Source organism: Cetorhinus maximus, chromosome 31 (genome assembly GCF_964194155.1).
Source record: "Cetorhinus maximus chromosome 31, sCetMax3.hap1.1, whole genome shotgun sequence".
NCBI lineage: Eukaryota > Metazoa > Chordata > Chondrichthyes > Lamniformes > Cetorhinidae > Cetorhinus > Cetorhinus maximus.
The window spans coordinates 15,750,053-15,765,200 of record NC_135909.1 but is presented as its reverse complement, the minus strand read 5'-3'; the positions used below and the strand labels follow the sequence as shown (position 1 = coordinate 15,765,200).

At 44.1% G+C, this 15,148-nt stretch overlaps 1 protein-coding gene across 2 annotated transcripts in view; it reads right to left on the bottom strand.

Moving 5' to 3' along the window:
• The window catches only part of LOC144670298 (uncharacterized), a 940,207-nt gene that overhangs the window by 202,871 nt on the left and 722,188 nt on the right, over positions 1-15,148 (bottom strand). The gene's annotated exons all lie outside the window — the stretch shown is intronic.

Here is a 15,148-nt window from a genome sequence, read left to right as displayed (position 1 = left end):
GTCGGAAGAACACAGGGAAAAAAGACAAAATAAAGTTTACAATTCCAAAGACGGTGCCGGAATAGCGGGAAATGATGTACATCTGCTTAAATCATTGAAGGCGGCAGTGCAGGTTGAAAGAATTGTTCATGAAGCAGACAATATCCTCGGCTTTATGGCGAGGAACTTAAATTACCTCGGTACATTGTAGCGGTAGGGGATATTTACCTTGGAGACGAGGAATCTGAGAGGAGATTTCTTAGAGTTCTTTGCAGTCCTGAGTCTTCTGGATAGAGGGTGGGTGATGATTTGTTTCGGAGGTGTTGAAAATGGTGCTGAACATTGAGCAATCATCAGCGAACATTCCCAATTCTGCTGGAAGGAAGGTCATTGATGAAGCAGCTAAAGATGGTTGGGCCAAGGACACCACACCGAGGATCTCCCGCAGTGATGTCCTGGAACTGAGATAATTGACCTCCACAACAACAATCATCCTTCTTTGTGCTGGGTATGACTCCAACCATCAGAGAGCTCCCCGCCCCCCGGCCCACCGCCAGCCCCGCCTCCCCCCGGCCCACCACCAGCCCCGCGCCTCCCCCACCCCGCCCCACGATTCCCATTGTCTCCAGTTTTGCTGGGGCCCCATAATGCCACACAGTCAAATGCTGCCTTGATGTCGAGGGCAGTCACTCTCACCTCACCTCAGGTGTTCTGTCTGTGCGAAAAGCCGGCGGGGCAGGAGGTTGTTTTGTTTGCCCACCCACTCTGAATGTTGGGCTTGAGGTGTCGATCAGATTCGGAGGGAGGGTGACAACATTTCACTGAGGTTCAAGGTTGCAGATCAGACCTTGGCGGGATTGCTGCTGTGTTCCCAGGACGTGGTGTTCTCATTCTTAGAGCAACACGCTTACGCTGAGGACAAGTTGCTCCATTTAAACTTAAATGGAGTTGAGGGATGTCAGAATCTGTTCACTTTTATTCACTTCTGCATCCTGGAGTAACAAAATGGTTTGTAACTGTAAAAACAAAATCAAATTCAGAAGGTTTAGTCAAGTAATTTCACAATTTCCACTAATACAACCCTCAACATTATCAGATGCAAAACAAAATAAAAACAGAATTACCTGGAAAAACTCAGCAAGTCTGGCAGCATCGGCGGAGAAGAAATCAGTCAACGTTTCGAGCCCTCATGGCCCTTCAGCAGAACTGAAGCATAGTTTCAACAAGGGAGAAATATAAATTGGTTTAAGGTGGGTGGGGGGGAAGAGACACATTGAGGGTGTGGTGTGAGCAGATAATCAAAAGATGTCAGAGACAAAAGGGTCAAAGAGGTGTTGAAGGTGGTGGTCTTTGTCTGAGAAAAGTGCTAATTAAGAATGCAAGACAGGATATTCAAAGTACAGCTCTAGTGGGGGTGGGGTGGAAAGACTAAAGGTTTTAGTTTTAGATTTAAAAATAATGGAAATAGGTGGGGAAAGAAGAATCTATATAAATTATTGAAAAAAAAGGCGGGTGGGGGGGGGAAAGAAACGGGGTGGGGATGGGGGGAGGGGGGTTTAAGATCTAAAGTTGTTGAATTCAATATTCAGCCCAGAAGGCTGTAAAGTGCCTAGTCGGAAGATGAGGTGCTGTTCCTCCAGTTTGCGTTGGGCTTCACTGGAACAATGCAGCAAGCCAAGGACAGACATGTGGGCAAGAGAACAGGGTGGAGTGTTAAAATGGCAAGCGACAGGGAGGTTTGGGTCTTTCTTGCGGACAGACCGCAGGTGTTCCGCAAAACGGTCGCCCAGTTTGCGTTTGGTCTCTCCAATGTAGAGGAGACCGCATTGGGAGCAACGAATGCAGTAGACTAAGTTAGGGGAAATGCAAGTGAAATGCTGCTTCACTTGAAAGGAGTGTTTGGGCCCTTGGACGGTGAGGAGAGAGGAAGTGAAGGGGCAGGTGTTGCATCTTCTGCGTGGGCATGGGGAGGTGCCATAAGTGGGGGTTGAGGAGTAGGGGGTGATGGAGGAGTGGACCAGGGTGTCCCGGAGGGAACGATCCCTACGGAATGCCGTCAAGGGGGGTGAAGGGAAGATGTGTTTGGTGGTGGCATCATGCTGGAGTTGGCGGAAATGACGGAGGATGATCCTTTGAATGCGGAGGCTGGTGGGGTGATAAGTGAGGACAAGGGGGACCCTATCATGTTTCTGGGAAGGAGGAGAAGGCGTGAGGGAGGATGCGCGGGATATGGGCCGGACACGGTTGAGGGCCCTGTCAACGACCGTGGATGGAAAACCTCGGTTAAGGAAGAAGGAGGACATGTCAGAGGAGCTGTTTTTGAAGGTAGCGTCATCAGAACAGATGCGACGGAGGCGAAGGAACTGAGAGAATGGGATGGAGTCTTTACAGGAAGCGGGGTGTGAGGAGCTGTAGTCGAGGTAGCTGTGGGAGTCGGTAGGCTTGTAATGGATATTGGTGGACAGTCTATCATCAGAAATTGAGACAGAGAGGTCAAGGAAGGGAAGAGAAGCGCCAGAGATGGACCATGTGAAGATGATGGAGGGGTGGAGATTGGAAGCAAAATTAATAAATTTTTCCAGGTCCCGACGAGAGCATGAAGCAGCACCGAAGTAATCATCGATGTACCGGAGAAAGAGTTGTGGGAGGGGGCCGGAGTAGGACTGGAACAAGGAATGTTCCACATACCCCATAAAGAGACAGGCATAGCTGGGGCCCATGCGGGTACCCATAGCCACACCTTTTATTTGGAGGAAGTGAGAGGAGTTAAAGGAGAAATGAATTTCGGGCTCGGCATGATGCTGAACTCTTCTTCCGCCGTCTTCGTCTCCGTGCTCACTTCTTTGGGCAGGAGTCCTCTCCCCGTTCAACGGATCCTTTTACCCACCTCCAATATTCTCCCTCCACTTGGACCCCTCCCTCTGGATTCTTACCTTCTCTTGATCTTTTCATTGAGAACTGTCGGCGTGACATTAGCCGTCTCAATTTCTCTGCTCCTCTCACCCATTCTAATCTGTCTCTCTCTGAACTCACTGCACTCCGTTCTCTCAGGTCCAACCCCGACATTGTCATCAAACCCGCTGACAAGGGTGGTACTGTTGTTGTCTGGCGCATTGACCTCTACCTCGCGGAGGCTGAGCGTCAACTCGCAGACGTTTCCTCCTACCTCTCCCTGGACCATGACCCCACCACAGAACATCAAGCCATTGTTTCCAGGACTGTCACTGACCTCATCTCCTCTGGAGATCTTCCTCCCACAGCTTCCAACTTGATAGTCGCCCAACCTCGGACGGCCCGCTTCTACCTCCTACCCAAAATCCACAAACAGAACTGTCCTGGCAGACCGATCGTGTCAGCCTGTTCCTGCCCCACGGAACTCATTTCTCGTTATCTTGACTCCCTTCTCTCTCCCCTTGTCCAGTCCCTTCCCACCTACATCCGTGATTCCTCTGACACCTTACGTCACATCAACAATTTCCAGTTCCCTGGCCCCAACCGCTTCCTCTTCACCATGGATGTCCAATCCCTCTACACCTCCATCCCCCACCAGGATGGTCTGAGGGCCCTTAGCTTCTTCCTTGAACAGAGGCCCCAACAATCCCCATCCACCACTACTCTCCTCCGTCTGGCTGAACTTGTTCTCACACTGAACAATTTCTCCTTTAACTCCTCTCACTTCCTCCAAATAAAAGGTGTGGCTATGGGTACCCGCATGGGCCCCAGCTATGCCTGTCTCTTTATGGGGTATGTGGAACATTCCTTGTTCCAGTCCTACTCCGGCCCCCTCCCACAACTCTTTCTCCGGTACATCGATGATTACTTCGGTGCTGCTTCATGCTCTCATCGGGACCTGGAAAAATTTATTAATTTTGCTTCCAATCTCCACCCCTCCATCATCTTCACATGGTCCATCTCTGACGCTTCTCTTCCCTTCCTTGACCTCTCTGTCTCAATTTCTGTTGATAGACTGTCCACCAATATCCATTACAAGCCTACCGACTCCCACAGCTACCTCGACTACAGCTCCTCACACCCCGCTTCCTGTAAAGACTCCATCCCATTCTCTCAGTTCCTTCGCCTCCGTCGCATCTGTTCTGATGACGCTACCTTCAAAAACAGCTCCTCTGACATGTCCTCCTTCTTCCTTAACCGAGGTTTTCCATCCACGGTCGTTGACAGGGCCCTCAACCGTGTCCGGCCCATATCCCGCGCATCCTCCCTCACGCCTTCTCCTCCTTCCCAGAAACATGATAGGGTCCCCCTTGTCCTCACTTATCACCCCACCAGCCTCCGCATTCAAAGGATCATCCTCCGCCATTTCCGCCAACTCCAGCATGATGCCACCACCAAACACATCTTCCCTTCACCCCCCTTGACGGCATTCCGTAGGGATCGTTCCCTCCGGGACACCCTGGTCCACTCCTCCATCACCCCCTACTCCTCAACCCCCACTTATGGCACCTCCCCATGCCCACGCAGAAGATGCAACACCTGCCCCTTCACTTCCTCTCTCCTCACCGTCCAAGGGCCCAAACACTCCTTTCAAGTGAAGCAGCATTTCACTTGCATTTCCCCTAACTTAGTCTACTGCATTCGTTGCTCCCAATGCGGTCTCCTCTACATTGGAGAGACCAAACGCAAACTGGGCGACCGTTTTGCGGAACACCTGCGGTCTGTCCGCAAGAAAGACCCAAACCTCCCTGTCGCTTGCCATTTTAACACTCCACCCTGTTCTCTTGCCCACATGTCTGTCCTTGGCTTGCTGCATTGTTCCAGTGAAGCCCAACGCAAACTGGAGGAACAGCACCTCATCTTCCGACTAGGCACTTTACAGCCTTCTGGGCTGAATATTGAATTCAACAACTTTAGATCTTAAACCCCCCTCCCCCCATCCCCACCCCGTTTCTTTTCCCCCCCCACCCGCCTTTTTTTTCAATAATTTATATAGATTCTTCTTTCCCCACCTATTTCCATTATTTTTAAATCTAAAACTAAAACCTTTAGTCTTTCCACCCCACCCCCACTAGAGCTGTACTTTGAATATCCTGTCTTGCATTCTTAATTAGCACTTTTCTCAGACAAAGACCACCACCTTCAACACCTCTTTGACCCTTTTGTCTCTGACATCTTTTGATTATCTGCTCACACCACACCCTCAATGTGTCTCTTCCCCCCCACCCACCTTAAACCAATTTATATTTCTCCCTTGTTGAAACTATGCTTCAGTTCTGCTGAAGGGCCATGAGGGCTCGAAACGTTGACTGATTTCTTCTCCGCCGATGCTGCCAGACTTGCTGAGTTTTTCCAGGTAATTCTGTTTTTATTTTGTTTTGGATTTCCAGCATCCGCAGTAGCTTTTAGCTTTTTGTTATTATCAGATGCATTCCATTTGGTCCCACTGACTTATCAACATTAAGCACAGCCAGACCTTCTAGTACCTCTTCTTTAACATGGGTTACATGTAAAATAAGTAATTTGCAAATTGTCGATGGAGGAAGTGAGCACTTTTATTGCAGAGGGTTTAAAGGAGAGGAGCAAAGCAATTGTGCTGAGGAAGTATGATTGTGCAAATAAAAATAACAATAAGTGGAATGAAGAGGGCGGGCTGTTCATGGGCTGATTGGAGAATTTCATTAGGGCTTATTCTTTGGAGATTATAAGGCCATTTTTCCACATCCTTATGGAGACTAATGTTGAAGGAAGCCTGTCTTCATCTATAAGGAATCATTGGCTTAGTTTATAAAAATAACGCAGACAGATGGGATTCAAAGAATTGGAGGGGTATCACGTTGTAATGTGGAATATAAGATCTTGGTGAGGGCTCGGGAAAACCTTTAGGAAGAACACAAAGACTCTGGAGACCGTGCAGTGGATATTTACTGGAATGGGATTAGTGGTGAATGATTAGGTATGTGGGTGGACTGAAAAATAAAAACTGGAGATGCTCTTATCAGAGGGAATGTTAAGGGGAGTTTTAGTACAGGTATTTAAGATCAGTCCAAGTACTTAGGATCAGCCCCGGTCTTTGTTTCTTATACTCATTGAACAATATTTTTTCCCATTGATGGAACGTTTGAAAACAAATGAATAGATAAAAAAAAATAATTCATCACCAAATGTCACTGTTCCATTCCAAACAGTTCCTGACTCGACGTGATAGATTTTTAGTTTTGTTTACAGTAACCGCATTTCCAACATTGCACACCTGGCTGCAATTTCAGAAGCTTCTTGCCAACACTTCACGGCTGGAAAAAAGGATACGAGACCATGACTTAAAGCTAGGATCGGCTCTGAGGGGATGTTAAGATGAGGGATTGTGAAACCATTGTGCTTTTCACACGTCGGTTCGAATCAAGTTATTGGATATTTTTAGTTAATTGCTTCTTCCTGTTTGGGTAGGTTTTGCATAAAAAAGGCCTGGAATCGGATGCTTGTCAATGTCTCACTGGAGATGACAAGTGGCAAGTAACATTCACGCCACACAAGTGTCAGGCAATAATCATCTCCAAAAAGTGGGAATCCAAACATTGTCTTGATGTTCAATGGCATTACCATAACTGAATCCCCCACTATCAACATCCTGGTGGTTACCATTGACCAGAAACTGAACTGGAATAGCCATAATGGCTATAATACAAGGTCAGAGGCTAGGAATCGTGAGGGGAGTAACTCACCTCCTGACTCCACAAACCCTGTCCACCATTTACAAGGCACAAATCAGGAATGTGATGGAACACTTACCACTTGCCTGGATAAGTGCAGCTCCCACAACACTCAAGAAGCTGGACACTGTCCAAGACAAAGCAGCTCGCATGATAGAGACCAATTCCACAAACATTCACTCCCTCCGCCGCCAACGCACAGTAGCAGCAGCGTATACCATCTACAAGGTGCACTGCAGAAACTCACCAAGGCTCCTTCGGCAGCACCTTCCAAACCCTCAACCACTACCATGTAGAAGGGCAAGGTCAGCAGATAGATGGGAACACCGTCACCTGCAAATTCACCTCCAAGCCACACACCACCTTGACTTGGAATTATACCTCCGTTCCTTCATTGTCGATGGTAAAAACCCTGGGACCCCCTTCCTGCTAGTACTGTGGGCGTACCTACACCACAAGGACTGCAGCGGTTCAAGAAGCCAGGTCACCACCACATTCTGAAGGACAGTTAGGGATGGGCAATAAATGCTGTCCAAACCAGCGAAGCTCACATCCCTGGAATGAATTTTTTTTTAATTGGAAATTTTCAGACTTAATCAAAATTGATACTGAGCTATTACAGTCCTTTCCCCAGATTTTATTGGATTGATGAAGAAATAGGATTCAGGAAAGGGAGCAGGACTTTTCCTTCCCTTTCACTCTCCGGATTTACAGTGGCTGAAAGAGCAACCGGAAAAGTTAAAGGTGATGGAGCAGGAAAAAAATAACATTGACCTTGCGGAAAACATTTAGTTTGACATTTTCTTGATAAGTTCAGTGAGTGAGCAAGTTTTAGTAAATGACGTTTAAAATGAAGGGCCATCTAATTAAACCTATGAAAGATAGAAAAGGTTGTTTATTTTTGTGGTGAGATGCTTGAAACTGTGGAGGAGCCGAGAGAGATGTACAGACATCATTAAAAGCCAGTGGACAGGAAGGTAAAAATTATGCCTAAGGCTAATAGAATACGAAGTACTGGGTTTATTAATCCTGTGATGAACAAACCTGCTCCGTGTTACAAGCATTTTCTGTGATTTAAAAAAAAAATCAGGTGACAATTCTTCATTGAAATACAGGAAATGCTGTTCAAACTGTACTTTCATGAGCTGTGAAACAAGAAAATCCCAATTTCCGCACATTTTGAAGCCAAGCGGGAGGAGATACCTGTTTCTCAATGATCTGATATTGGAGTTGATGAAGAAGGTTTTCTGAAGATCAATATGTTCCTTTTTGAAGCCCGGGAGGGGTTTGGTTTTCTATATTAAACTTTGGCCCTTGAGTAAGTTCTTTGTGTGCAGCTGTTTCTGGTGGTGTTACTGAGTCAGGAATGTTGGTCAGGGCAGCAGGAGAATTCACTGAGCTTCTTCAATAGCGCTAGGCAATTTTTCATCACTTCAAAAACCTGCCACCAGTTATTGGTCAGGATTACACAGAAGTGGTACACCGAGGATATTTACTTACAGAAATCAATACTTTACAAAGAAATAATTACTTCTTGTCATGAAAGTATTATAGTTTTCATAATATTTTTCTGGCTTATTGTGAAGTAATTTTATGGGGTAAGTATAGTTGGGTCTTTCTGTGTGTAATGTAGTTACATTTGGAGTCAAGTAGACTGATAGTTTAAACTCATCCAAAGAAGTTAGGTTGAATATCTTGTCTTCCATTCTTAATTCCCACTAGAGCTGTACTTTGAATATCCTGTCTTCCATTCTTAATTAGCACTTTTCTCAGACAAAACACCTCTTTGACCCTTTTGTCTGTGACATCTTTTGATTATCTGCTCATCTCCACAATCACCACACCCTCGATGTCTCTCTCTCTCCCCCACCCCCCACCACCCCCCCCCCAACCCACCTTAAACCAATTTATATTTCTCCCTTCTTCTAACTATGCTTCAGTTCTGCCGAAGGGCCATGAAGGCTCGAAATGTTAACTGATTTCTTCTCCGCCGATGCTGCCAGACCTGCTGAGTTTTTCCAGGTAATTCTGTTTTTGTTTTGGATTTCCAGCATCCGCAGTAGCTTTTAGCTTTTTGTTTTTATAAAGAAGTTAGGTGCTTGACATGCGAATGAGTAAACATGGAAGCTGGGTTAGCATGTAAGGTGTGAAGGGAATTTGCATTTTTGGATAAAGGAAGGGATATTTGCATTTCAAAGGGATCTCAGTCAGTTTACAACTAGCCAGATAAGCAAGGCTAAGGAATATGTTTATTTTTCCCAAAGGTTACTGGAAATAGTGGCGACATGGAAGTTTTTTCTATATTGTGAACAAGATACAATTTCAACGACATATGGGACTTTAGAATTTACATATTAAAAAGAGAGAAACATACATAAAGGAGAATGAAAGGTTATGTTGGAAAAGGCCATTTAAAACCTAACAGGAGTGTGTGAAATGGCCTCAATGAAGCCTCCGGCATTTTTACGTAAGTCTGCTGTCGAACTAAATGGGAGTTGGAGAAAAGCCAAAAGGCATTCCACTGTCCAGGGTATTGTGTTAACTTGCTGAGTCTGCTTTAATTCTAAAATCTATTTCAGACCTTCAAAGGAGTGTAACTAGGGGGTCAGGTTAATTAGTAACTTGAGGAGTTATTATGGTACTATTTGTAGTCTTATGTATGTGCTTGACATCTTTTACTTTTAATAAACATATTAATTTCATTTTTAAAATTTCTAAATGTCCTGTCAGACCTATTGCTCCTGAATTCAGTGCATGCATCTCGTAATGAATACAAATTTCAAAACCTTTGAGATAACACGACCAAGCATCCCTCATGGATTTGGTCCACCTGGTACACATCATCTGCCACGTCATAACAGTCCCTCACACACTCCGGTCAATTAACACCTGTACCCTTTATTGCTGATGGATTTCTTGTCATTTTGAATCCCACCTGAGTTGAGTTTTAAGTCAGATTTCATGTTTTCTGGAAAATAAAACTGATTCAGGAAAAATGAACAGACACTTTCTGTCAGAAAGGGGCAGTTAATTTCTGCACAGGAAACACCCACAAACAACAATGTGAACATGCTTTGGGATGATGATTGAGTGCTCGGGGGCATAACTCCACTGCTCGTGTGTCTTCGGCACGGCGCCATGGGGTCACTTATGATAAAAAAAGAGGTTGGGCAGGACCTTGGTTTATCATCATTATTTAAGGGCTGCACCTACAATAGTGCAGCCCTCCCTCAGTACTGTACTGGAGTGTCAAACTTCCTTGTTACACACAAATTCTGGCACGGGTTTTGGGGCCATACACATCTTTCAAAGGCAAATGCGACCAAATCAGCCCCACTGAAAGTTTTTAACAAATCGCCCAATCCACAGCTACAGGACTGGGGCAATTCTGAGGTTATCTCCTGGCAGGTCACGTGACATATGAGGCCATAATGCATCACCACCAGGTTTGTGACTTGATTGAAACCCAAAATATTATCACAATAACGTGTCAAATAAATCTGTCATCTGCTTGACAACACAGCAGTAACACCTTCTGCATGACCATGAGGAGAGCTAGGGAGACATGCACAAAACTAAATCCTTTAATAAAACAGTTCAAAAAACCATTTAGACTGAAATCCTGTGAGGAAAAGTGAAGTTATTTTTGAGAACTCCGCTCAGAGAGCTTCATTGGACAGGAGAGAAATCAGGCGAAGAATCCGAGGAAATCGACACCAGCGAACAAGTTGACATCAAAACTGGATCAACTCCCATGAAGATGAATGAGTAAAAGCTGAGACTTCAGTGCAGCATCAGTTGACCAAGTAGAGCTGTTGCCTGGATAAAGTATTCTGACAGGGTTTATTGAATTGAGTGGAATAGACAGATCTTTGCAGATCAACTCAATTATCTCTAGGTTTTTACTTGAAAACTTCCAGTTTGTTGAAAGATGGAATCCATATAAATTATAATTACAGTACAAATGAGTTGATAATTCAAACACAAAGGTTACTTTCAGGTAAGTTAAGTGGCACAAATAAATTACATCCAAGAACTCGATTGACCTGCGAGCTCAAACACAGAAAAAGTAAATTGCAGAGTGAAGATTTTATAATGTGGATTTGTTGAAAGTGGGAATTAGGTGCAGAGGGGGAATGAGCTGCTGTGTAAATTAAACCGAGAGACAACAGCAAAGATACAAGCTGGAAGGAGGGGAACATTCTAAATAACGAAAACTTTAATTAAACAGGCAGCTCATTTCAGTGTAATTTTGGGAAAGCTGAGAGCTGTTGCCTACACATCCTGTGCTTTGTGGAAAATCCGAAAACAGGCTAATGATAAATGTCAGATTCATAATAAATTAAAGAACCAAGCAGAATACAGAAAGTACAGAGGAGAGCTCAAAAAGGAAACTCTAACAGCAGAGGGAGTGTACGAAAAAAGATTAGCAGGTGACACTGAAGACTATTACCAAGAAATGGGCAGTCAATGAAAGGGAGGCTGTGGGGGCAGAGGAGATGGCTGAAGCTCTAAGTGGCAGGAGAGATTAAATGACGAAAGAATTGGTGCTGCAAGGCAAAAGGGAGTGGTAAAGGAACATGTAACAAAAGCAGAGATGTGTCGAAAAGTGGTGCAAATGGAAAAATGAGGAGCAGATGCCATCTGAAAGCAAAAAAAACGACAGAAAAGTGATTTTAAACCAAATGTGAAAAAATAATCAAAATAGGGACAGAGGTTACAGTACAAAGAACGTTAGAGATTGGAGCAGCAGTAGGCCATTCAGCCCTTCGAGCCTATTCTGCCATTAAACACGATCATGGCTGATCTGATTGTGGCCTCAACTCCATTTTCCTGTCTGTCTCCCACAACCCTTGACTCCCTCGTAGAATCTAACTCAGCCTTGAATATATTTAATGATTCAGCCTCCACCGCTCTCTCGGGAAGATAATTCAATGACTAACGATCCTTTGAAAATAAATTACTCCTCATCTCCATCGTAAATAGGGGACCCATTATTTTATAAACTATGCGCCCTAGTTCACACTGCAATTGTAATTCTTAGCACAATTGGGATCGTTTATTAAGTGTTGTCCAATTGTGGAATGAGAGTGTGGAGTAATGAACTGCCTGGTGGAGTATATAGTAGGGTTTGCCCTCATGGTTCACTGTGTCCACGTATACATGGGCTACCAAAGACTCAGAAAAGAGATGTCCCTTTACATCCTATCTCATCTCTGGCTGATTCTTCACAAAATGAGTTGGCCAAATGGTTGAGTGAGTTGCTACAAACAGTTCTGAGCGAGTTTTCCCCATACATGGAGCAGGGTTCCTTCTCCTTTGTGAAGCCCATACAGGACTTGCATATCAATGGCAATGGTGTGTGCATGTGTGTGTTGCTTGTTTGACATTGCTAGCCTCTTGATTAAGGTGCCGTTCAAGGAAGCCATTCACATTTGAACCACGTCATTAATTCATGATGATCTAGTCTCACTGCCATTGTCTGAATTTGTATTCATTGAACATATGAACTCAACAACTCATGCAGTTGATTTCAGTTTTAATGACACCGTGTATGCCCAAAGAAATGATGTTGCCATGGGATACCGTCTAGGCCCAGCTCTTGTAAATATCTTTGCCCATTTCCACGGGAAACGTGTCTCCAATGAAATGACCCCTAACATCCTATCCCTTTCATGTCTCTGATACATTAGTTACACATTTTCTATATCTGCATCTGCAGCTACATGTAAAAAAAAATCCTGTGATACCTTAATGGGCTCTAACTTGCTCTCTTCTCATTGAAATTGACCAGTCAAATGAGCCCCCTTTCCTCAATGTACTACTTGAGAAATCTGCCAATGCGTTCTCTACTACTGTCTACTGCTAGCCCACCGCCACTGTTGGGATTCCTACAGTTCCATGCGGTATAAGGTAGGTCTTATCGCCAAACTGATAGGTAGGGACCAGGCCATTTGCTAATCATGCAACATGATGCCAAATTCAGGCACTTCAAAGCTATCCTGCCGGATAATGGCTCACTCGATCAAATAATTGCTCACTGTATATAACACAAACTCAACAATGGGCCTAAGCCCGCCACTTTATTTTCTGAATAGTGTCCAGTTTACCTCAGATAACACTGGAATGGTTACGGTATCTCAAAAACGTGAACAACTAATAAAACTACCCGTTTCACAATGCTACTATGCAGTAGCAACACGAGTGGCATTCTCCACTAACAGGATGCTGCTGTCAAGACTAAAACAATGTTCTGCCAACAAGACAAATAACTAATGTTGTATATGAATTTCAGTGTCAGTGTGATGTGAGGTCTGTGGCCATATGACCCAATGACTGTTGGATCATATCAAACAGCTTAGGCCTTCAGCTGTTCACAACAGGCAAAGTACTGAGCATACTCACCAAGATCCTGCTTGAAAAGCTCAGAACATAGTATCCAACATTGGGTGTGATTTCACAGAAGGACAATACTTACTGACCAATCCTGATTGTGCTAAGAATTACACGAACGTCGGTTACGATCCCGGCTGATGGTAAAACTGGATAAGTTCCCAGAGTGAAACCTGGCTTGATAGAACCCAACATGTGTAGGATGTGAGAAAAGAGAAGAAATTCACAGGTGTTTGCTCATGAACTTTGAACACAAAGAGTAAAATATTTATTAAAACAAGAAAAACAAACTACATTAACCAGACAAAACAGTCAGAAAGATCTCAATACAAACAAAAGAAGGTGATTCAATTTCCCAACATTCCTTTGCCCAGCAATATCTTTACAGATGGATAAACCAGTGAAGAGTTACCACGGGTTTGTCACAAAGGCTACTTTCTTGGGACTGGCACACGTGCAAACTGTTTTCTTCTGGTGAATTCTTGAGCATTTACTTGATCCTTCTCAACCAAGACTTATCTCACCCAAAATAACTGCACTTGATACTCACTGTTTCAGTAGCAACACCACCAAACTGATCACGACAATGAATCCAATAACTGACTCTGCAGTTAACTATTGTCCCAGTAGCCTAAGAAAAACTTGGTGGACAATCATTCCCTGATTCCTTCCCAGGGAAATGCCTGGAGCAATCAGAGTCGACTTGGCTGTTTGAAATAAGACAAAAGCTTGGCAGTTAACTCTTCCCTGTTGCATTCCCATGCCAATGCCTCTACCAATCAGCAAATATTTGTCAACGAATCAGCACCCCCTTCTCATGCAGTATAAATTTTTGTTCCCTTTGAGATTTGGTATACTTGTATCTGTTCTGAAAGTTAATGTCTTTTCAATGAGTTATTTAAGGTTTGTTAACATAATATGAATTACATTACTTAGCTTAGGAAAAGACGGTATTATTTGTTGTTGAGCACATATACATAGAGGTTAGCTGGGAAATACGGTTGTGAAGCAGCAGAGCTGTGAGACTAAACAAGTAAATAAAATCTCTTGATAAATACAAACTCTGTGTCTTGGCTCAGCTTCACCAACTGGTTTGGATCCCATTAACACTGAAGAGGGAAAGACAAAAATTTTCAACATCATGTCCCTTTTTTCAGGAACACTCACGTTCTGCATTCCTAAGCAACAATTTCTACATAAATCTGTTACATTTCTAACCGTTCCCAGTTCCAATAAAATGTCATGACCTGAAGCCACAGGTGCTTCCAGATCTGCTGTGCATTTCCAGCATTTCCTGTGTTTATTTCAGATTCCCAGCATCCAGAATATTTTGCTTCTATATTTCCATTTTTTTATCGGTTGTTACTGTGGGATAAATTTTATATCTGCCTGGCCCTTGCACTGTGTCTGTGTCGGATATGAGGTGTACATGTCGGTCTCTAACATACATGTGTGCCTATGGAAAAGGACTGCCTGTGCAGACAGTTTCTACCCTGATCCTTACAACTCCTCTCACACCAAGTGAGATCAGACAGATACAGGCTCCCTTGCACAGATACAGAAAGATGTCACACAGACACTAGCATTAGTCTAATTTTGGGCACCAAACCTTTGGAAATACTTGAAGGTTTTAGAAAGAGTGCAGAAAAGCTTTATAAGAATGGTTGTAAGGGTGAGGGGCTTTAGTTACAATGTTCAAAATAATGAGTGTTCTAGACATAGTAGATAATGATAAAACGGTCCTGTGGGCAGTAGGCATCGATTTATGGTGGTTGGCAAAAGTACTAATGGAGGAATCAGGAAAAATCTTTTTATGCAGGAAGTCATTAGGATCTGCAACTCACTGCCTGAGAATGTGCTAGAGACAGTGGAAAGTGGGTTTGTCAAAAGGGAATTGGATAAGCACCTGAAGGGAAAAGGTTTGCCAGGCTGTGGTGAGAGGGCTGGGGATCAGAAGTAGCTGAGTGGCTCTGGTGGAGAACAACAACAGACACGAAGGGCCGAATGGCCTCTTGCTGTGCTGTAAGTATTCTAAGCGTGTATGTATTTAATTGTAGGATTCATTCTGTCTCACTATCTCTCTGGTAAAGGATTTGAGTGTCTGATTCATTATG